Here is a 24,038-nt window from a genome sequence, read left to right as displayed (position 1 = left end):
ATCACTTTATACCATACATATTGCATGTACTATACTATAGAACATGGTCTAAGTGCATATAATATCAAAATATATATCACAACATACCTATCCATCTTTAAAAACAATAGTTTACATATATTAATACATAGCCAAAAATAAACACATTTTTACTACTGTGTTGTGATTTGTACAAAAGCAACTAAATAGTTTGTTGTTGTCTTGATGTGTATACACTGACAATTCATGATACTCAGTATCTAGGGGGTGTTTTGTAAAGAAATGATTTGCTACAACAAATATTTGAACTTAATGAGGGGGAGGTGATATGTATATATAGAAGTGTTTGGTTGTTTATGCATCTTTATTTGTAAATGGTCTGATGAAGCCACATTCGGTGGTGAAAGCGCTTACCTGAAAATAAATGTAATTCTAATTTTACTGAATGTTTTTTCAAGTCATGCTTCAGTGTACCATTACTGTTTTTTGCTGTTTTGCCTACATAATACAACAGAGATTGTTTGCCTACTGGGTAACATTTTTTTTGGATTACTGTGTTATTTACTTGTTATAACCAGTAGGAGCATGGTGGAATTGAATGGTGGAAGCAATGTTGAACTGGACTTTAATCCATTAAGGCCGAGAGAGAGTAACAACATTCAGGGCTATTGGGTATGTTAAATAATACTACTAATCTTCTGATGGTGAAATGTGAATCGAATGATGCATCACCGTATCAAGAAGATGTTAATGTTGACTATTATAAATTGAGGATGCTTGTGAATATAATTGAGAATGATGTATTTAAGCTTAAAAGATTACAACTACAGAGATTCCATTTTGAAGCATGTATACACTATAAAGTAATACCCCGTGGCCTACGTATATTAAAAATGCCAACATATGGGTCACAATACCTTGAGATGCTAAGCCAATGGCAGAAGATTAATATGGAAACAAGTTTTAGTTATTTAAAGCTCATGAATGAGTTTTTTAAGCCTCATAAAGTAGAACTTATACAGGGTATAGAACAAAGGCAAGAAGCATTATACACACAATTTCCAGCTTCTCATGTTGACAAATTTATGGGAACTGCTATGGATAATGTGAGTGTGTATGAACGTAGACTAATGCAACAAAAAAGAAAGAATTTAGATAGAGACATAGCTGATTTTAAGGGTGGGAATGTCTTCTTGTGGCCTGGACCCCAGAGAAATAATAGACCTGAACAGAATGGAAGTGCAAATGAGAATGAACGTGGTTCAGAGTCTCAGAATAAGAGAGAACATCTGACTGTTAAACCAGTGGGAACATATAATAGAGTTCCAGTTAGTGATGTACAAAGCCCTGTTCCTGTAATGCAACAGAAAATTGATTTACCATCCCAAGTGGCAATGACTAATGGAAGCCAGCTCAATTCTGAAACACAACAGCCCAATGATATACCATCTGGTCAACCAGTAGTTAAAAGGAAAGATACCATTAACAATGGACTACAGACATACCCAATTTTTCCACCACCCATTCGAGAAGAAAGAGGGAGACAAATACTTCGATCCAGGAGTCGAAGCAGGATGAAAAGGAAGGAGCAAATGGACAACACAATATATCCAACCCTGAAAAGGATGTGGCAGCAGAACTAAATCAAAATATTGTTTGGAACATATCACATAGACAACTAGAGAGTACAGAGATCTCAGTTCTACAGAAAGGACTTTCATTTTTACCGGCACAATCAGCTGATTTACCAGATACGTTGATTGATTTAAGACTCTTTCTTAGGAATGTTATGCTGAAACTAACATTTCCTATGAATACAGCTAGTAACACTCATCAATATAAAAAAGCTGAGTAATTATACACCTGTAAATCATTCTATCTTAGAAGCTTTTGTAAAAATATGTTAAGATGAGATATATAATATGTCTAGGAATAAAGTGCAACATAACAGGTGTGTAAATTTAACACAACACGAGAAGATAGCATTAACAGAACTTAAAACAGACACATCTTTGGTTATTAGACCTGCTGATAAGGGAGGTATGACAGTAGTAATGGATAAAAAATGTTATTTTAATTCATTACATCATATGCTGTCAGAATCAAAAGTATATAAGATCATAACACTTGCAGAAATACATACAATGCAACATCTGATGAAAATTAATATTAATGATAGTATGTTTAGATACAATCTGTCACTAGAGTTAGTTCAGTTCCTTACAGCTGAACATCCATTGATTCCATCATTCCAAGGACAGGCTAAAATACATAAAAATAAATTTAGGCCACCCTTTAGACCCGTTGTAGCAGGTAGTGTATGGATAACAGAACCATATTCCATTTTTGTTGAAAGGCAGGTGAGAGCAGTATTGAATGGAATAGAAGGTGTGCTAAAAGATTCTAAAGATTTTTTGGAGGGCCTTTTTAAATTCAATCAGGTACCCAATAATAGTGAGAATATATACCTAGTGACACTTGATGTAGCATCTTTATTCACTTCAATCCCTAATGTGGAAGGTTTACATCTACTAAGTAATTTCCTTACAATGAGAAGTGGATATAATAAATTGTTAATAGAAACTACTTGTTTTTTTATGGACATAGTACTTAAGAACAATGTGTTTGTTTTTGATGGTATATATTACCTCCAATGTGAAGGCATAGCTATGGGCACCTGTTGTGCCAATAGCTACGCCAATACAGTTATGGCACAGTGGGAGATGGAATGTATGTTTCCATTAGAGTTATATAAGAGGTATGTGAGTTTTTATTGCCGCTTTGTGGATGATATTTTTCTTGTATGGGTAGGTCCCCTCCCATTACTTACAACATTTGTAGAAACAATAGAAAATACAACAAATTTTTTAAAGTTTGAACTGAAATATTCTACAGAGTGGATAGCATTCCTAGACATTTTTGTCTCAATAAATGAGCAAGGATCATTTGAGACTAGGATATATTGTAAGGGCTGCTATACTAATACACTTCTACATAGGTCAAGCATGCACCCAAGGAAAACTTTTAAGAACATAGTGAAAGGACAGGGGATGCATGTATCACGTGTGAGTGATCAGGACACTGTGTTTAATGAAGGTCTTGTTCCATTGGAGGGCAATTTATATAAAAGGGGATATCAAGACACAGAAGTGGTCCTAGTATTAGAAGAAGTTAGAACAATGAGGAATGGTAGAGCTAAGCCATATTTTTCTAAAGGCCTTAATATGGATTTACAAGTAGGGAATTCAACAGTAATGCATAATAAAGTGAATCCAGTTAAAGTCACTATACCATACACTAGTGACATAAATAAAGTTAAGAGTGTATTTTGCAAACACTGGCCACTGCTAATGACTGACAATAAAATCAAAGCAGTAGTAGGAGAACAACCTAACTTCTGTTTTAAGAATAGGAAAAATCTTAAAAGGATACTATATTATCTGGAAGAAACAATTGTTCCTACAAGCTTGACAATGACCGGAACTAAAAATGTGGTCAATATAATATGTGACAATATATTAAACAAATTAATTTGTTTGTACATCCTGAAACATAGGTAGTACATAAAGTGTATAATTTAATGGACTGCAATAGCAGAAATATAATATATTTGGCGCAATGTGACTGATGTCTAAGTTTTATGAGGGCAAAACTACTAGAACATTTAAGGAGCATATGAGGGAGCATACTAATAGTATAAAGAATAGGGATTTGATCAAGACACTCTCTAAATACAATGAAATGAGTATTTCCAATCATAATTTTAAATTTATAGGCTTAGAACAAGTTAGCCCTGGAAATAGGATAGAGAATATTATAAATCTTACTGAAAAAAGTGAACTTAGATGGATTTTAAAGCTTAGAGCTGAAAAAGGACTAGGCCTTAATGGAAAAATTTCTATGAGAAGTGTACTAGAAGCAAGGGGGCTACCTCGGAAACATTGATAAATATATGTACATTGGGTAATATAGGATGTAGGGTTCACATTTATTTATTAATTTGTAGTACATCAGTATACAAGAATGGCCCTATACTATGGCTTGATTAAGCTTATTTAGTAGTGTGTAGATGTGGGTAGAAGTGTGCATATAAGTGAACCACATATGTAACCTTAGAGTTAGGTTTGTATGAACATATAATTTAAAGGAACAGATGATCAGTTTGTTTATATTAAGGTTCCTGCACACATTATAGGATATATGTTTTTATTCATTTTTATTTTTGTTTATTTTTGGCTATGTATTAATATATATATATATATATATATATATATATATATATATATATACTATTGTTTTTAAAGATGGATAGGTATGTTGTGACATATATTTTGATATTATATGCACTTACATTATGTTCTATAGTATAGTATATGCAATATGTATGGTATAAAGTGATGGTACAGAAAACAGAGAATAGATACTCTAGTTATACAACATTTTTTATATGAAGTGTAAATTAGTTATTAGGGGTATATTTATTATTTATTATCTCTTATTGTATAGATTTATTTAATAGTTTAAATTTAATTTGATGATATAGACACATGTCTATAGCAATAGCTAATATTAATTGATCAGATGCCATATAAATATATTTTTATAGGGTACATTATACAATGATGAATAGTGGTATTAGTTTTGTATAACACCACACATTTGTAACATATAATAGATCTGTTTATATATTTTTGCAAGAATTTTAAAGTATATAAATAGGATGATTCTGCAATATTTAAATATGATTTACATTTAGTCTATATATATATATATATATATATATATATATATATATATATATATATATAGAAAATGCACATAGTATGTAGCCTCTAAGGAGCTATTAATCTAGCTATATTTAAAAGACAAAGATATAGCATGATGACATCATGCCAGTAGCGCATTTGTGAAGCATCTAATAGAGTGAGTGCTTAGGCATTCAAGTTGAAGGGACTTGTACCCTAAATGCGAATTCGATAAGCTTATATTGGGATGTAATATGGAATGTGGTATTGCTGTGCATAGAAAGGCTTATTTTTTACATATATATATATATATATATATATATATATATATAAAGGTATGCAATATATATTTTGCTGTTTATTTGAACAATATGAAGTGGAAACTGCTCACAGTTGATTTCTGACAGCGCATAAGCATTACAAGTCAAACAGCTACAATCAAATTCTAGCTATATCAGGTCTTTATTTTGAAAGATTTACCCCAGGTTCACTAATCCTCCATATAAGAATAGATTAGTCTTACAAAGAAACACCAGTCTAAGAGTAAGATGGCAGCGCGCCATGCATATTAATGAGAGTGCGCTGCCTCAACTCTAAGGCTAACACGGAGCGTGCACGAGTGCAGGGGTGTGTGTCGGACTGCCGAGCAGTCCAAAAATCCACGCCCCTGCAAGTCTCTCAATCAGGAAATGTCAACTGACATGAGCGAGTCCACTCAAATGTGTACATACCCAACACTACACTCCCCCATATTCTAAACCCCTGTACAATTATAAAATGTAAAACTTTTATTTTTTTTTTTTTATTATTCCCGATATAGCTGCCCGTATTTGCATGTGTTTGTGCGGGTTTGCCCATTGCTTAGCTACAGTTAGCAGTTTAGACATCGAAGAGGATAATAAGAAACTTATATGCAAATTAAGCAAAATAGTGATAGCGTAGTGATAGAGCCTTCGCACAAAGAGGAGGCATCCCTGGTTCAAGTCCCACCACTCCCCTTTCTATTTTCTGTTGGAAATCTGTATATAAAAATAATTCCTGACATTTATCATTTACATTTTAGTAAAAAGCATTGAAATGGCCTATGTAGTATTGAACAAATTTTATATATATATATATATATATATATATATATATATATATATATATATATGTATATAGATATAAGAAGGTGAAATGGTTATGCATACTGATGGATGCATAAGTAACATATCTTAAGCAATGTGAAGCACTGCTAAGCAAAGTTTACTAGTATTAAGCATATTTAAATATAATTGCTCATAGCTGAGCACTGCGTTAACTAGCGCAATAGCTTTGCGCGAAGCTGCGCATCACGCAAACTAGCGCAAACAGAACATGTTTGCGTGTAGCTGCGCACTGCGCTAACCAGCACAATGTCGGGCAACAACGAGCAATGTAGAACAACGTAGAGCAACATCGGGCAAAGTTGAGCAAAGTCGGCTAAACACAGCCACACCTCCTAGCTGGTCCGGCCAGTAGTAAAATAAAAAGCAATGACAGGCCTCGAACCCGGGATACTGTGCACCATAATCACAGTACTGAATCACTAAGCCATGACAGCTTTTCATAAGCATGCACTTTCAACACACACATACATATCAATGGAAGTTTACCTATTGCTAAGCAGGTGTGCCTTCAGCTACGTTTTCTCAAAACTGGCCAATCACAAATAAGTGCCGGAAATGATGCATATTTAAGCTCCATAGGCGGGAGTACTTGCCATAACTGGTTGTATCTCCCATCTGCAGGCAGCAATGGCCGATGCTGGAGGGGGCTCTTGTTTTCGAGCACAAAGTTGGGTTATTGAGGAGCTAAATGTAATGGTTTGGCTCCTTGTCTATAATCATGAGGATAGACTCCTGCGGGGCCAGTACCAGGGCACCCAATACAAAGCGGAAGCCTGGGACCATCTAGCTCATGAACTCACCAGTGCCACAGGTGTCCCTTGGACTGGTGAGCAGGTCAGACACCACCATGCAGACCTGAAGAGACGCAAGGTGGATCAACTGGACCAGTGGATCCAGGAGGCCTGTGAGATGGATAATGCCCCACTACTGAGTAAGTATGCATGGAATAAAGTATGTAAGAATTAAGTATGTAAGATTTGCTATTCTAGTGTACACTATGGATAAGTATGTCTCAATATCACTTCATTTACTTCGCCGCTGCAGGTGTCCGTGCTGCAAATCAACAAGCCTATGCAGATAGGCTGCTAGGGCTGTGCCACCAGACAGGTTAGAATGAATTTGCTTGTACTGTTATGTAAAATAAATGAGAGAGCCTGAAAAAAGTGTTTTAACACAATAAATAAAGGTATAATAATTCCCTAATCATTATTCTGCATGTACTGTTATATAAAATAAATGAGAGAGCCTCTAGAAAAGTGTTTTAAGTCTTTAATAAAGGTATAATTCCTGGAGTGTGTCTGTGTTATTTTCTTTGATATGTTGTACTCTTGCATTATAGAAATAGTACTGTTGTATTAAGTGCTGTTAACACACAATTGGGTAGGCCCATATAAAGTGGATGAAGGGAGTGCCAGTAGCTTTTAAGCATATTTACAGTCCTCAACTGTTGGTTCATGCCCAGCATGTACAGGTTAATCTGGCACATGAGTAGCTTGGTATTGTGTTCCCCAGAAATGTCATTGTGCTGGCAGAAATGTAGGGAGCTGTTAACATATAACTGATAATTTCACCTAAACATATATAGATAAGTATAAGAAAGTAGAGCTGTCAGTGTACCATCTCAGCAGTAGTGTGTCTGAGCAACTCACAAAATATGTAGCAGTAACATCTGCAACCCGGACAGTTTGTATGTCAGATACAGCCCATGTATATAAAGATCTAGCAAAACCCATTTCACAATTTAAGGACAATTGGGTAGTGTAATAATATATGTAGGGGACATATAACTGCAGTTAATAGGAATGTAGTGTAAACTAGAAGGATATATAAGTTGTTAATGGAGCTATCATTTTCCACCCTACTGTTTGTGCATAAAAAATGCAATTCCACACATCAATGGGTATGTCTAATCTCAAAACATTTGTTGGGACATATGTCCTATTGGTTTATAAATATCTGCATTTATTTTGATGCATATGCCCTGTTCAAATACCACAATATTGGTGGCCTGTTGCCATCAATTAAACCTGCATGCTGTTTTAATGTCCACTGTTGTTCTATATATGCATGTGTCATGCTTGCTGTTCAACTGTTGGAACTCTGGTGCGTTGGGTTAATGGGAATACTTCTGCATGCTGTTATAACTAATTGGGAATTCTGTTGACTGTTATTAACCCATATTTTTATTAAATCCTCCTAAACATAGAATGTATGGGAAGGCCAGTCCCAGCAGACCCACCTGTCCCACCTCAGCTGGCGATGGCACCTGGCACCAGCAGGTCCGGTGCCCAGCCTGGGACCTTCTCCTACATTGGCCCTGTGCCACCTTCAGGTGGAAGTGCTGCAGGGGATGGGGCTCATCCCCTCCATGCAAGTGTGGGGAGAGGAGGACCACCTATCACCATCCAAACGGTCCAGGCTGTGGTGCGTAGGGAGATCAAGCACTCTGTCACTGATCCTCTATGCCAGCTTGAGGCATGAGTGGTGCAACTCATGGGTGAGCCTGCCCCTCCTACGCAGCCCCCAGCACAGCCACCCTCTGGGCTGTGAAGGTGCAGTGGTGACTGCCCATGGGTGGGGATCTCAGTTCCACTGTTGCCATCTGTGGGCTCATGGGCTTGTGATTTCCAAACATCCTTCCCCGTCAATGGTGTTCACCCATCACGTGTCATATTCAGCCCCTGTATGTGTCCTGTTTGTCTTGTCTGTTTACCTCCCCAACCTACCTAACCAAATATACCTACTTCTCCTACCCCACATTCCACTCTCACCTGAAAAAAAAAAAAGAAAAAAAGGGCAATCTGCTCCCAACAAAAAAAATTACGCCCCATACATAGCTGCCCATTTTGCACACATGTCCGCTGGACACATAAACTGATATTTAATTGGCAGTACAACATACTTTGTTGTCCTCACCCCTCTCACAGGGGTCGAAGGTTTTATATTTCCCTCCAAATGTATTGCATATGCACAGCTGTTGCTGTTAAAGAAATGGGCAGCTATGGACCTTCCCTACACCTGTTCTGCACATCCCAAGCTGTTTTCCCTACTGTCTTTCCCTCTTTGTGCCCCTTTTTCACCACTTTCCTATCTCCCCATTTTCTTTTCTTTCAAAGAAATGACCGTGGGGGTTAATGGGATTAAGCACTATTAAGCAGTAGTTAGCGGGTTTCGTGAGTATGCGCCTGTGTGCGCTTGTGTGTGCTTAGCTAAGCATTGCTAACCATCACGCAAACCTGCGCAAACCAGCTTACAACTGCTTAAAAGTGCTTTAGTCACTCTGTATGTCAGGGCCCTTGTTCTGCTCAACAACAAAATAAAACACCTCTCTCAGTCTCGAACCCCGGACCTTGTACACACTAGACTGCATGAAGTACCACTAAGCTACAGTAGACATACAACAAATTGGTACTGAAATAAATATATCATGCATCAGAATGAGTGAATGTAAAGGAAAAATAGGAATGCCATAACACAAATCTTGTTCTGTGGATCTTTACCAGCAGTTGTTGTGGAATTGCATTACCTGACTGTGAAAAGAGAACCAACCATTCTAGCAGGAAATAATGTTACAGCAGCACTTTACAACCCCCACACAGTATCATAGCAGGACAAACACTGGCATATCTGATTAGGGCAGAGGCCATACTTCCCAACTGTGACTAATTTTCAGGGATGTCCCTGATTTTGAAACAAATTCTAGCTGTGTCCCTCTGAATCCCTCTGAAAAGTATTTACATTAGGCAGAAAGGTGGGGAATTACATTTAATGAATAATGACAATAAGTAAGAGTTAGACACTGCTTGTACTTCAGAAAAGGTGTATTAATCCATATGCTCTGGTTCTCTCAAAGTCTCAACTTAATGTCTTTAATATTTTAAAGGTGTACCTCACTTTTACCTACTTTTACCTTTGTCTGTTCAAATATGTACCTGAGTGTTTGAGAGGCCTGGCAGAGGCAGAAACACACAGGCATATCAACTTTTCTGCTGTTACACACTGTGCAAATAGCTTTGGAAGGAGTTCCAGAAGCATACCCTTATGTAGGAGTACAACACTGAAATACCAAAGGATGTAGCCATGTACTGGTAGCAACCAACTGTGACGATGCCATTGTTCCAGTGCTGAAAAGACTGGTGTGGTGCACAGACAAAGAATAACAGGCTAACCTCTGGCTATCATCTGGATAGGTCCACAGTTGGGAGCTACGCAGATAGACTACTTGCCTTGATAAACTAACAGGTACATAGCAACCCTTTAAGTCCAGCAAGATACAATTCACACAATAATACATAATGCTCTCTGTACATTTGCACCCCTACCCAAATGTACAGTATACCTGTGTGTTCATGGTCTACCAAGGATGTAGGTAGGCATACTCAGAACTGAAATTTGTCCAGTTTTCTTGAGCAGCCTGTGCTAATGTCAACACTAAAAAAGCACAAACTGTTCAGGAGTGAGTAAATTAATATGCACAGTATAGCAGCTCACAAACAGTTCATGTGCCAAAAGAATACATCTCAATAACTACTTTTGTATGGCAGTTAATTGTATAATTAGAAAAGAAAGTACATACTCCCATGTATCTTGTGTTAGCATTTGGAGGGGTGAGTACAATTCTACACTGACAAGTGTGTACTGGAAGCAGCAACATCTAGGTCTCAGTACAACATTCAAATCACTGGCTACACCCCTGGCTTCAGATATAAGAACTATACCAACCTTCTGACTTAAACAACAATGTCCACAGCAAACGAGCATGATCCCAAATTTTGGAAAGCTGAAAGTGCTACGCCTACCTGAGTTAGCAATTTATAGCACTGGGTTGCTATGACAGTGATTACTGCAATTACCACACAGCAGACTGCATGCAATTAGCAAATGGTGGCCACCAATTGGTGCAGAGGCCATCACATGCACATGTGCAAATACCTATAAAAGCAGGCTGTAATTGCTGCCCAAAAACTCAATCACTCTATTGCAGAGACTGAGAGAGAGAGAGAGAGAGAGAGAGAGAGAGAGAGAGAGAGAGACATTGAAAAGCAAAAGCAAAAGGAAATGGAAAATAAATAATGCCAACTCACACAAACGAAAGGTATGTAACAGATACGTATTTACTGGCATGTAGTAGATGTTTTTGAAGAGTGCTCTACATAATGTGAAACATTCATATGTGGCAGCAGTACGTATCTATGCACAGATGTCCTGCTTAACTACTGCCATGGACAATTCAGTGTGTAGCTATGTGCAGTGGGACATAACTGTGACATATGTAGCTCAGCATTAAATGTCAAACATCGGATCCATGTTATCTGTGTTCTGTACAGTAGTGTGGACAATGGCTGTTTGGGGGATTAGCGAAAACATTTATATAAACATGGTTGTGACAGAGTAACACATGCATGATAGTCATATTAAAGTTTAGCTTAGCACTGGCAACTGCTGTACCAGGCTAGTAGGCTAATCTAGCATTTGTAGCTATATATACCCCCTCTAATGTTACTGTGTGTTCACATGTGACACCTGTTCATGTTGCAGTAAGGCCCAACAATTCAGCTGTGAGGTCCAGGGACTTATAACAGTGTGGACCTTGTGTGTGTATAGCACATACATACAGAGAGATATATATCTGTCATATATATTAACATCTGTATATGTGCATAGAGCAAGGGACATATTGCAACTGTTTGTGAAGGGTGGACATATATATGTTGGTGAAGGTTGTTATGTGCATATTTGTATGTAGGTTTTAGTGTGTGACAAACAAGACAGCATACAGTGCTGGTATATGACATGTGGTGGTTAAACACTGTGTGTGTTTTGTTCAGTTTGCAATGTTGCTGCCAGTGAGGCCTGCTAAAGCTACCTGGGCTGAGAGCACTTTCAATGTATTTCTCACAAGACTGTACGATATTATTACATTACTGTATACCTCACATCCTTTGTATAATTAATATTCCCACCATGAAAGGTGAACTGTATATGTGCCTATATGTATATGTATATGTACACCAATGGATGTGTATATGTATGCATATATATATATATATATATATATATAGAGAGAGAGAGAGAGAGAAAGAGAAAGTCATATATAGTCATACACACCCACATCTACTTGTTGCAATAGATTCTATGTAAAGTTGACTGAGTGTGAAGGTCAATGTGTTGGTGAATATGTCAAAGATATGTATTTGTGGGATAGCTTAGTGGGAAACTGTTTCTGTCATGGCATTATATGTCATTGCTTTGATCCAGCAAAAGCTGTGTATGCTGTTGCTAGGCAGATAAAGCACTATGGCATACAGTCTGATGTAGTCCCTTGGTGTTAACTGGGGTGTGTCATTGGAGGCTAAAGCACTACATGTATGCTTATTGATTGGTACTGATGTTGAATCCAAATCCTGTACGAACTGTAGTACTACTTGAAGGTGTAGGCCTAAACAGCAAAGTATGGTGTATGTCCACATTGCTTGGAACCACTGTTTTGTGTGGTCCCTGTAGTCCTCACAGATTACATTCCTCAGGCATAAGGTTTTGTAAGTACTGACACACAGTACTGTATGGTACACACTTAAAGCTTATCTGGGTTGCTATACCTTTCTGTCTTGTAATTATATCGGATGTGTGTGGGTATGCCTGTAACATGTCCTCTGTCATATGTGTGTTACAAGATATAACTGCGTATCTAGCAATATTTATAGTTTACTACAGCAGTATGCCACCTATATCCACAATTGTGCACATATTTTGGCCACGGGTTTGCCATCAACAAGTTGTGTGGTATAATGGTAATACTGTAACTGGACTTTACAAACATTGTGATGGATGACATATTTCTTTATGCATTCACTTGATCTATACCTTCTGTGGCTAGGTAGTGCATTGTGTTGCATACAGTGCGCCATGTACTGTTGTATAGTCTTATATAGTGATTTTATTTTGTTGCTGTGCAGAACATGGTTTATTATATAGAGCATGCCAGGCACTTTCAAGCAGTTGTGGGGTGAGCACTGATAAGTGGTATTGAAAGTGTTTAATCTCAGTCAGCTAACAGGTTGCAATATATGGCAGTTCAGTGATATCTGTACTGTATAATGTTAAGTGTGCCATATGACTTGCTCAGCTGTATTTTTTCTTTGTCTTCCAGGGATCATGGCCCACCATCATAATCCTAGTTACAGTAGTGCTGAGGATGACATTATTACCAACTGTCTGATTCAGCACTATAGCCTACTATTCTTGAGAACCAGCCAAGACCAGCATGAGCGTACTGCACTGTGGCAAGATGTTGTCCGGAGGGTAAATGACATAGGCATGCATAACCAGACATATGAGCAGATACGCCATCACTGCAGTGATTTACTTAGACATGTCTGGCAGCGTGCTTCTGATGTCCGTAGACAACAGCTTGCAACAGGTGGTGGGGTTAACATCCACCCCCCCTCACCAGAGTGGAGGAGCTGCTCCTGAGCCTGGTGGCACCTGCCCAACAACAACAACAGCAGACATTTACCTTGATGGAGGTTGGAGTCACCCAGCAAGAACACATGGAGCGTGCAGGTAACATGGCATATGTGTAGACTACTGTTACCTCTATTGGTAGATCATGCATATGTGAGATGTGTACTGTGTAGTTAGAAGATGTGGAGCCTGTTATTGTGCAATACTGATCATTTGGAACATAATCTGTAGGCCTGTGAATGTAAACTGTTGTACTACTGTAAGACTGCAAACCCACAGTAGCAATGCCACAGTTGTTGCCACTGACAAACTGTCTCATATCCATGTAGGTCCCTCTGGTGTGACAGCAAGGCAGCGGACACATGCTGGTGAGTGTGTTCTACATTTATTATTGCAAATAAAAAGTGCATGTCATAGTTAAGGGGTAGGCCATGTATACATGTAACACACCTATGCATAATGCATGCTGTGCATGTTTGCTATGAGACTACGCACATCTCAGTAATGTGATTAGCTGCTTCAAACACATGCAATGCACAGACCATCTCAAACACATGTGGCTACACTGTAGTGACCATTGGATAGGCAGAGTCAATATGCATGCACACAACATACACAACTATGTCATGCACAGAACATGTTAACATGCTACACATGACAAATCCTCTGTAAAGTCACAATCCAGTATCCCAAGTGTCATTGACACAGAACACATAATATACCTGAGGGGTAGAGGCCTATCATGGGGCAGTGAAACACTCTGCAACACACAACACATTCATGTTAGGCAATGCTCCTTATTGGCCTCCTTACAAACCCATGTAACAACTGGCTGTGATATGTTGAATGTAGCCATGGTAGTACAGTTCTGGTACAGCATGATAGGTGCTGGTTTGGGACACATTTGTAGCCTTGAGTGACCACATGATGCTTCATGATGATGGCTTATAGTACTACACCCCATTCAGTTATTGTAACCACAGTGCTACACATAGCTTTCATTGCTATACACCTCAATGTTGTGTGTGTGCAAACATATGCACATATAAACAATATGCAGACCAATCACTATTTGCACAAACAACACATATATGTCTTGTAATGCTATTGAGTGGCTAGGTCATATGACACACATTGGGTATGTGTGATGTTTAAATATGCAGTTGTGCTTTAGCATGCCATGTCATGGATGATACTGGCATGTCCACAATATGATCTACACTCACCATAACTACTGTACATTGGCTATGTGGACCAATGGTATTCCATCAGTTATACATGCACCACTGATCTTGTGTGTATACACATCATGCATGAGCTAAAACTGTGTCCACAATTATTTGCTAAAGACACAGAGGCTCTAATCAGAATTGAATATCTATGTGACACACAGATACACATCCAGCCATGGTATGTATACCTGTGAGTGATGGTGCACAGTACATTAAATAGTTTTTAATACTTGCACAGCAATGTTGTGTCCATGTATACATTGCGTTCCAGGGGGATGCCAATCACCAAACAACAAAACACATGCATAAAAGCCATGTATACTGTTAGTAACAAGGACTGTCTACACTCGCACTGCATGCTGTTGAGCAACACATGTCCTGCATGCTGACATGTGTGTTATGACTGTTTAGCTTCTTATACTGTACCCCACTATCAACTGCTATTGAGTATGTTCTGAGATTGCTGGTGGTGTGTGTGTGTGTGTGTGTGTGTGTGTGTGTGTGTGTGTGTGTGTGTGTGTGTGTGTGTGTGTGCTTTATTGAGGAGTGTATCTGTGTGCATGTGGTGCATGTGTGCATGTGTGTATGTGTTCATGTGTTTATGTGTGCATGTGTGCATGTGTGCATGTGTTCATGTGTTCATTTGTTCATGTGTGCATGTGTGCATGTGTTCATGTGTTCTGACATCATGTACAGGTCTTAAAGTGTGTTTCCTGTTTTACTCTCACAGGTGCTGAGGTTGGGCTGGTTCAGTGCAGCAGAGAACCTGATGTCACTGACGCAAATAGTGATAAAGAGGATAGGTGTGTTGAGGCACAGGCATGTTTGTCAGGGTCTGTTGTTGGGTCACCAATTGACAGTACACAAGTCTCATCCCCATCAATGCACACAGTCATACTGCCTGTACATCCATCATCACTAATGTCCTTAGCAGAGGGACAGTGTACTGTCGGCAATGACCAGGACAGTGGTATCTATGGCACATGCATCAGGACACAGCAGCCATAGCCAGATGTCTGGAACAGTACCACATAGGCAGATGTCCAGGGGTTCTCATCAGAGCACTGCTGGTCATCATGCCCCTGGCAGACATGCCACAACTCTTACAACCACATGCATGTTTCAGGCTGTCATGGAGGCACAGGCACGTATGGAGTGGTACACCAGACAGGGACTAAGGGCACAGAGGGCTCATAACACCTCTTTAAATGACAATATCCATGACCTAGCAGGTGCCATCTGTAATTACACTGAGGTCATTGATAGATGTTGGGGTGAGACATGAGATGTCCTCCACAATGTCATGTCCATGTGTCAGGACAGTGCGGGATGGTTGAGATGTAGACATGGATGTATGCCAGCAACATCATCAGCTGGCAGTCACCGTGGATGTCCATCAAGTCATAGCCACTCCCGTAGTGCTAGTACCAGCCCCAGCAATGTTGGGGGTGGGCTGTCTATAGACCGTCCTAGAAGACCACATGCACGTGGCTCTGGCCAGTCCCAGCAGAGACCTGGATCCAGTGGACATATGTCAACCTCTGAGGATAGTACCCAGGTCTGGATTAGTACCTGATACTGTCTGTAGCACCCCTGCTAGGCACAGGTCCCATATCCATGGCCAGAGACGGTGATCTGTAAAGCCTGCCAGGTACAGTCTGTAGCTGTTCCACAAATCCCTGTATATGGCAGCCACATGGTGGAACTGTGTGCATGCAGACACACACACATAAACCAGACACCTAGAGCAAATGCATACCTGCACACATTACATCCACAATGGCCCATAACAGTACTCTTGGCCTTCACACACACATTTACACACACATGTCGATTGTATGGCTCAATGTAGGCCTCTGGCAAACCAACAACACACCCTGTGCATATGATGAAACCTGTGCCACCTCCTGTCATCTGTAACATTGATGCAGGAACAGGCTAACATGGTGCTGATGCACAGGGTGACTTTATAACAGAATAGCAATGTTAGCATGTTGTCAGCAGTAAAGTGTAATGATATCCTTGAAGGTGTAGCTGAGCAGGCATGATGCATTAAAGCTATAATTATCAATGTAGTATTGTTTACACCAGTGTTTATTCCAATTGTGTATTGTCTGCCCATGTGCCACTTGGCTGATGTGTGTAGTTTTGTCAGCATGTGTTAGAGAGTGGACAGTAAGTGTGGGATGTGTGCAGCACAGATTTGCAGGTGTACATTTGTGAACATGGTTGAGGTGCACTGTCTGCATGTACGTGCATATTAGACACATGTGCATGGTGACATGCCCTGTATTAGACAGTGTTAACACTCCATAGTTTCTATTGGTGGCCAGTATGCATTGTACTACACACATTTTGGAACTTGAGTACACGTGTGTGTATGACACGGTTTGACACTGTGCTGTGGGTGATACTGTTACTATCTGCCATTGGTTTGCATTCTGGTAGTATACATAACCTCAACAGCCTGACCATAAACAATTATTAGATGATGTCTTAACAACTGACACACAGATGTAAGACACACAGTAACATTTTCCACCTTCAAGTACTATTCTATGCCAGTAACCAGTGGTATTCACCTGCACTCAGTCCTGGGACCATTCTTGTTTGGCATATAGCTTTCTTAGGTACAAGCAAACATAGTAGGGATATGTCTGGCCACATTTGGCAATGCATACTGTGGGCTATAATGCATTCTCCAGATGACACACACATCCTCCAAAAGGGTATCATACAGACAGATATCTGGTGTCAAACCCATGCTGTAAAACTATAAGCCAAATAAAGCATAGTCATCCACTTTTACAAAACATAGTATCCCCAGAGTACTACATAGGTAGCAGCCCCCAAAATGTTGAACAGGTACCAATGTATACATAGAGCCATGTGTTACATCATCTCTCCTTCGATAATCATATTTCCAAAGGGTTTTGGAAATCCCTCTGTGGATCACATAAGCAATAAGGGGTACACATGCATACCACAAAGGTTGTTGCACACCTATGATAAATAGTCATCTTTGACAGACTTTACTGCTTTTGAACAGGTTTCAAATATACCTCAGGCATAAACCCTCACTCACACTATTCAATAGAAACCATAATGAGTGTATGGATGACATAGGCCAGGGATCACTGCAGTGGCTAGGCTTGTGACTAGCATACATATGTGACCTAAGGTCTGGAAAGCGGCAGCACACTCTGGCAAAGATAACAGATGTGTTCATGGAGAAAGCAGGGTTTCTACCTATAAAATAATTGAGGTCACATGTATGTATATGTATTTGCCACACAGCTACCTGATGTGTAATGCACATACTGTTGTCATTGTGATATGTCATACAGTAGTAAAAGCAAAATCCACATCACATTAGCCAACAGTGTTACACACATGGAGCACACACACACAAAGTGCAAGATTCAAACCCCTACCTAACTACTTTATGATACTAGAGCAATACACATTAACATGAAGCGCTATGCACATTACTGGGAGTTCTCCTTTCCACAGGTATATTTGTAGGATGGTGACATCATCAGACTTGACAAAGATGCATATACCACTTTTAAGGTGTTTCAGTAGTCTTCAAAAAGGTTGCTCCTCTCCAAGGAGACACACACTCTCATACAGTTGGCAAGTGCAGGATTCAACCCCCTACCTAACTACTTCATGATACTAGAGCAGTATGCATTAACACCAGGTGCTATAAACATTACTGGGAGTTCTTCTTTCCACAGGTATATTTGTAGGATGGTGACATCATCAGACTTGACAAAGATAAGTATACCACTTTTAAGGTCTCCAAGGAGACACATACACACACTCTCATACAGTTGTCAAGTGCAGGATTCAAACCCCTACCTATCTACTTTATGATACTAGAGCAGTACGCATTAACACGACATGCTATACACATTACTAAGAGTCTGGCTTTCCACAGGTATAGTTATAGGATGGTGACATCATCAGACTAGACAAAGTGGGTTACATTAGGTGACATTAGATGGGCTACATAGAAGGAATTTCTAAACACATTGGTAATGTGATCATCAAAGGAGAGTTTACTATCTACCTGGGTCCCCAGGGCCATAATTACATTCTCTGTACATACTGGATTGCCACCTATGTGGTAGTTTGTGTGCACTTTGTTTTATCCAAAGGGGATTACTATGCATTTTTTGGCATTCTGCTTGAGGGCATTGTTTTGACACCAGGTATCTGTCTCTGTAAGACCCTTCTGGAGGATGTCTGTGTCAGCCGTAGAGTCGATTATGGACCACAGTTAGCAGTCATCTGCAAACTTGTTCAGCCATACTCCTCCTGTGCTTGCCTGCACCGCTGAGCAGTATCTACTGAACATGTGGGGTCCCAGGACCAAGACCTGTGGGATGCCATTTGTGACTGGTTTAGAGTCGGACATGGCACCCGCAACTCTGAACATGTGTGTTTGATCTGTGAGCCAGTTGGCCACCCATCCTGTGACATAGGTGTTAATGTTCAAGCTGGTAAGCTTGTCCATGATGCCAGAGTGGGGAATGGTGTCAAAGGCCTTAGTGAGGTCCAGGTGGGCTGTGTGGACTACTTTCCCCTCCATCTGTGTCCTTGGTAACTGTTTCAAAGAAGACAACTAAGTTTAGGAGGCAGGATCTGCCTTTAACAAAGCCAAGTTGGGTAGAGTCCAGTGTCTGGAGGTTCCCAATGTCTCTGTCTATGGGTTCCATGATAATTTGCTCCATAGCTTTGCAGACCAGGCTGAGTAGGCCTATAGGGCAATAGTTTCCAGGTTCTCTTGTGGCACCACCTTTGTGGAGCTGGATGACTGTTGCCATATGCCATTCTTTGGGTACATAGCCTGTGGTAAGGTTGAGTCTGGACAGTGAATGTAAGTGAGGGTGTAGTTCCTTTTGGGGCTGGTGTAAGATGCAGCGTGGGACACCATCCAGTCCCACTGATGCTGTGTTCTTAGCTTTGGAGAGGGCTGTTTTTACCTGTATGTCCATGAAGTCTGGGGCTCTACATTCTTCTGGGATGGACACAGGCCCTTTTGGGGGTGATGGGGGGGTTTTGCACTGAAGTTGTCCGCCAGGATGTGGGCAATGTCAGTTGGTTCAGTGTATTTTTTGCCATTTTGCAGTAGCTGACAGCATATTTGAGAGTTGCCACCTAAATGTTTGGTATAGCTAACGAAGGCTTTGTGGTTGTTATTCTTACATTCCTTGGCAATTTGTCTTTAGAAACTGGCCTTGGATTATTTTATGAGCGATCATTGTTTCTTCCTGATAATGATCAGTGATGCCTTTCCTTTTGTGAAGTTTGCTCTATCATGTGTTTGTTTCCTCATTCTGTTGTCTAGCTCATTTATGGGCGATGACCACCAGATTGTTTTCTTATTTTTGGAGGAGTGCGTCTTGATTTTATTTGGGATGTCTCGATCCATGCATCCCTGTAGATGCTCATAGAATGCACTTGTAAATGATTCGGCAGGTTGTATAGCATTATCCTATAGCAAGGGGACTTTGGAACTTTCCACTTTGGTCTTGGAAGTGTGCAGTTTGCTTTTGAAAATGTCTTCACAGTGGTTTCCTTGACTGGGGGGGGTGTGGATATCCAGTGTGATTACTTTATGATCTGATATTACCAGCAAGGAGTTTATCTCTGTTGTGGAACACTGGTACCCCATGTTGGTGATGATCAGGTCCAGTATGTTGTCACCTCTAGTGGGCGTGGTGACCAGCTGTTCCAGGGCATTTGAGTTTTTAAACTCTAGGAAGCATTGGGCAAAGGACGTTGTACATGAGTATTTCTCCCAGTCAATGTTTGGGTAATTGTAATCTCCTCATATAATGGTGTTTGGTAGGACCTTTATATTTTCCACTGTTCTCAGGAATACTGAGTGAGGTTCCTGAGGCAAGGTAGGTGATCTGTATCAGGCTACAATCTGATAAGCAGCTTTGCCCAATGTTAGTTGCACTTGCATGGTCTCCAAGGCCTCATGCTGTGCCACTAACCTGAAGCTGTGGGTATCCATAAGGTAGATGGATACACCCCTTCCTTTTGTATTTCACTCTGGGTTTTGGGGCCAAAGATCAGAGGGATTGTGAGCGTTTTACGTGGAGCATGTTCAACAGCTCTGTGTTTGACATAGCTTTGTATGTTAGGCAGAGATCACCTCTGAGTAGGCAATATGTGAGAGAGTACAGCTGGAGCATTTTGAGATGGTCTCTGTATGGCATGTATTTCAGGCCACTAATGCTCTTTGTGAGGTATTTCTGCAGGCTTTCCAGTTGTTGTAGATGTCTTGTGAGGTACATAGCAAAAGGGGCGTTGTACTCTATTATGGATCTAGTGAGTGATGAGTAGAGGGGAACAATGTCCTCTTCTATTCTGCATGAGACACCTTTTGTGATGAGGTGTGCCACATAGAAGGATTTCCTGACTACTGTGGGGATGTAATTATCACAGGTGTGTCCACTGTCCACCTGTGACCCAAGGTCTCTTATCACACTTTCAGTGTTAAGTATACTACCGCCTATGTTATAGTTCATGACTACAGAGTTTTTACCAAAGGGGATGACAATGCACTTTTTGGCACTGAGCTTGAGGCCATGGCTTTGACACCAGGCACCTGTCTCAGTGAGGCCCTTTTGTAGGATGTCCACATCTTTAGTAGTTTCAATTATGGCTATATCTGGAAACTTCATTAGCCACTGACCTTCCATGTTAATGTTTATTTCAGGGAAGTAGATACCAAACAGGACAGGACCCAGGAATGAACCCTGTGGTACTGCACTTGTCACTTGCCCAAAGTTGTACTTGGAGTCTGCTACTTTCACAGTGTGTGTTCTGTCAGTGAGCCAGTTGGCAACCCATCTTGTGACATAGCAATTTATACCTAGTTTAGTGGGTTTATCTATAATTCCAGAGTGGGGGATGGTGTTGAAAGCCGTGGCAAGATCTACATAGGCTGTGTGAACCACCTTACCCTTGTCTACGGTTCTGGTGACTGCTTCAATGACATCTATCAGGTTTAGGAGACATGATCCGCCTTTTACAAACTCAACATGGTTGTGGTCCAGAGTTTGGAGATTACCAATGTCTTTTCTTATAAGTTATATGATGATACATTCTATGGCCTTGCAGAGCAGGCTCATCAGGCTAATGGGACGCTAGTTCCTGGGGTCCATGGTGGCTCCCCCCTTGTGTAGTGGGATAACCGTCGCTGTGCGCCATTCAGCAGGCACAAAGCCTGAGGTGAGGCTATGACTGAACATGGTACGTAGGTGTGGTGCCTGTTCATTCTGTAGTTTGTGTAGAACACAGCCTTGGATGTTATCTGGTCCCATCGATGCTGTGTTCCTGGCTTTGGAGAGTGTTTTTTACCTGTGCAGCCGGGATGACAGCAACTTTGCAGTCTTCTATTATAGAGATGTGCTCTTTCATGGGTGAGAGGGGGGTAAAGTTAGCACTGATCCTATCTGCCAGGATGTTGGCAATATCAAGTTGGGTCTGTATATTTTGTGCCATTTTGCTGTAACTCAGAGCAGATCTGAGTTTTGCCATTGAGATTCTTGACATAGCTATAGAATGTTTTGTGGTTGTCTTTAGAATCAGTGTTGATTTTGTTTTCATAACTATCTTTGGAGGATTTTATCAGGGATCACAGCTTCTTACTGATGTTGACCATGGAGCTCCTCCCCTCATGGGATTGTACCCTCTTTTGCAACAGTTTCTTCCTACTGTTGTGCAGTTTGTTTATGGCAGGGGAACACCAGATTGGCTTCCTTTTCTTGGAGGATAGCGGCTTTGTTCTGTTTGGGATAGCAAGATGCATGCAGTCATGTAAGTGCTTATAAAGTGCAATTGTGAAGGATTCAGTAGTCGTAACTGTGTTGTCCATCTGCATGGGTGTCCTGCAGTTCAGCACTTCTGTCTTAAGACGCATGAAGTTGGCTTTGGAGACATTTTTTAACATGGTTTCCTTAATGGGTGTGTGGGTCCAGAATGTGGATATGTAGGGTAATTAGCTTATGGTCAGATGGGACCAATGAGGCGCTGACTTCAAGTGTGGAGCAATGGTCACGCAGGACAAACCAAACCCCATAACCAACACAAATAACCACAAAGTGAGCTAAATGCTACTCATTGCCAGAAGTCTCAGCCTCCAGATGCACACACTCAAGGCATTTCTCATTATGGAGGATACTGATATCTGTGCAGTAACAGAAACCTAGTTCAAGGCTCCAGACTGCACACCAGCACTACCAGGATACTACTCATTCCATACCTTCCAGCATTAGAACCTGAATCATAGCACATAGGGTGAGGATGTATCCATACTCATCAAGGATACCTACACCTCTCTCTACATGCCATCTACAGGATATGTACCCATAGAATGTTGCACAGCAACGTTCTTCACACTCCACAGGGGTGGGGCCACAAAAACCCCTTGGCATTGATGTTCTATGAGCCTGACGATTGTGTTCTGCAAGGTAATGGAGCCAATCATAATGGAAGTCAACAATACAGAGATTGGGAACCTTCACACAGTTGAGCACACCCAGTTTGGCTTTGTCAAATGCAGACCACGCCTCCTGAACTGGGAGGATTTCTTTGACAGTTACCCAGGCTACAGATGATTGAAATGAGCTCAACACAGCCTACCTATACCTCACTAAGGCCTTTGACACCATTCCCCAGTCAGGTATCATAGATGAACTCACCAACCTGGCCATGAATCCATACATCACAAGATGGATTGAAAACTGGCTCACAGATAGATCCCACACATTAAGAGTTGCTGGCTATATGTCAGACTCTACACCGTTAATGACTGGTGTCCCCCAGGGTTCAGTCCTGGGGTACCTCCTGTTTGGTATAGACTTCTCAAATGTACATGCCAACACAGGAGGGTTGTGGTTGACTAAGTTTGCGGGGAACTGCAAAGTGTTTGCCATAATAGATTCCCTGGAAGACAGACATATTCTCCAGAAGGGAATCTATGAGACAGATGTGCGGTGTCAGAATCATGGCCTCAAGCTCACTGTGGAGGAATGCATAGTGATCCTCTTTGTTGAAAATGAAATATCCACAAACTACCACATAGGTGTTACCCCCTTAAAAATGACAAGGTGATAAGGGATCTGGGGACACAAGTAGATAGTCATCTTTCCTTTGACAACCATGCTGCCAAAGTGATTGGGAGATCCTATGTGGCCCACCTAATCAACAAAGGGTTTGCATCAGGATCCAAAGAGTTAGTGTTGGCACTCTACTCTTACGTCATCAGACCCATCATTGAGTACAGTGCACCATTATGGATGTACTCGACTTAGCATATCCAGCAGCTGTAGAGACCACATAGGTACCTCACCAAGAGGATTACTGGCCTCAAACAGTTGTGTTATGCAACACAACTGGTAAAACTAAATCTGTTCTTCGTTGTGTACCGCCTACTCAGAGGCACA

At 40.7% G+C, this 24,038-nt stretch overlaps 1 protein-coding gene across 1 annotated transcript in view; it reads right to left on the bottom strand.

Moving 5' to 3' along the window:
• LOC122789939 overlaps nucleotides 1-24,038 on the bottom strand; it is a 236,747-nt gene that overhangs the window by 5,872 nt on the left and 206,837 nt on the right. The gene's annotated exons all lie outside the window — the stretch shown is intronic.

The sequence above is a fragment of the Protopterus annectens genome, chromosome 15.part0 (genome assembly GCF_019279795.1).
Source record: "Protopterus annectens isolate FY-2018-M chromosome 15.part0, PAN1.0, whole genome shotgun sequence".
Taxonomy (NCBI): Eukaryota; Metazoa; Chordata; order Ceratodontiformes; family Protopteridae; genus Protopterus; species Protopterus annectens.
Note: the sequence above shows the minus strand (reverse complement) of the source record. Positions and strands in the feature narration are given on the sequence as shown.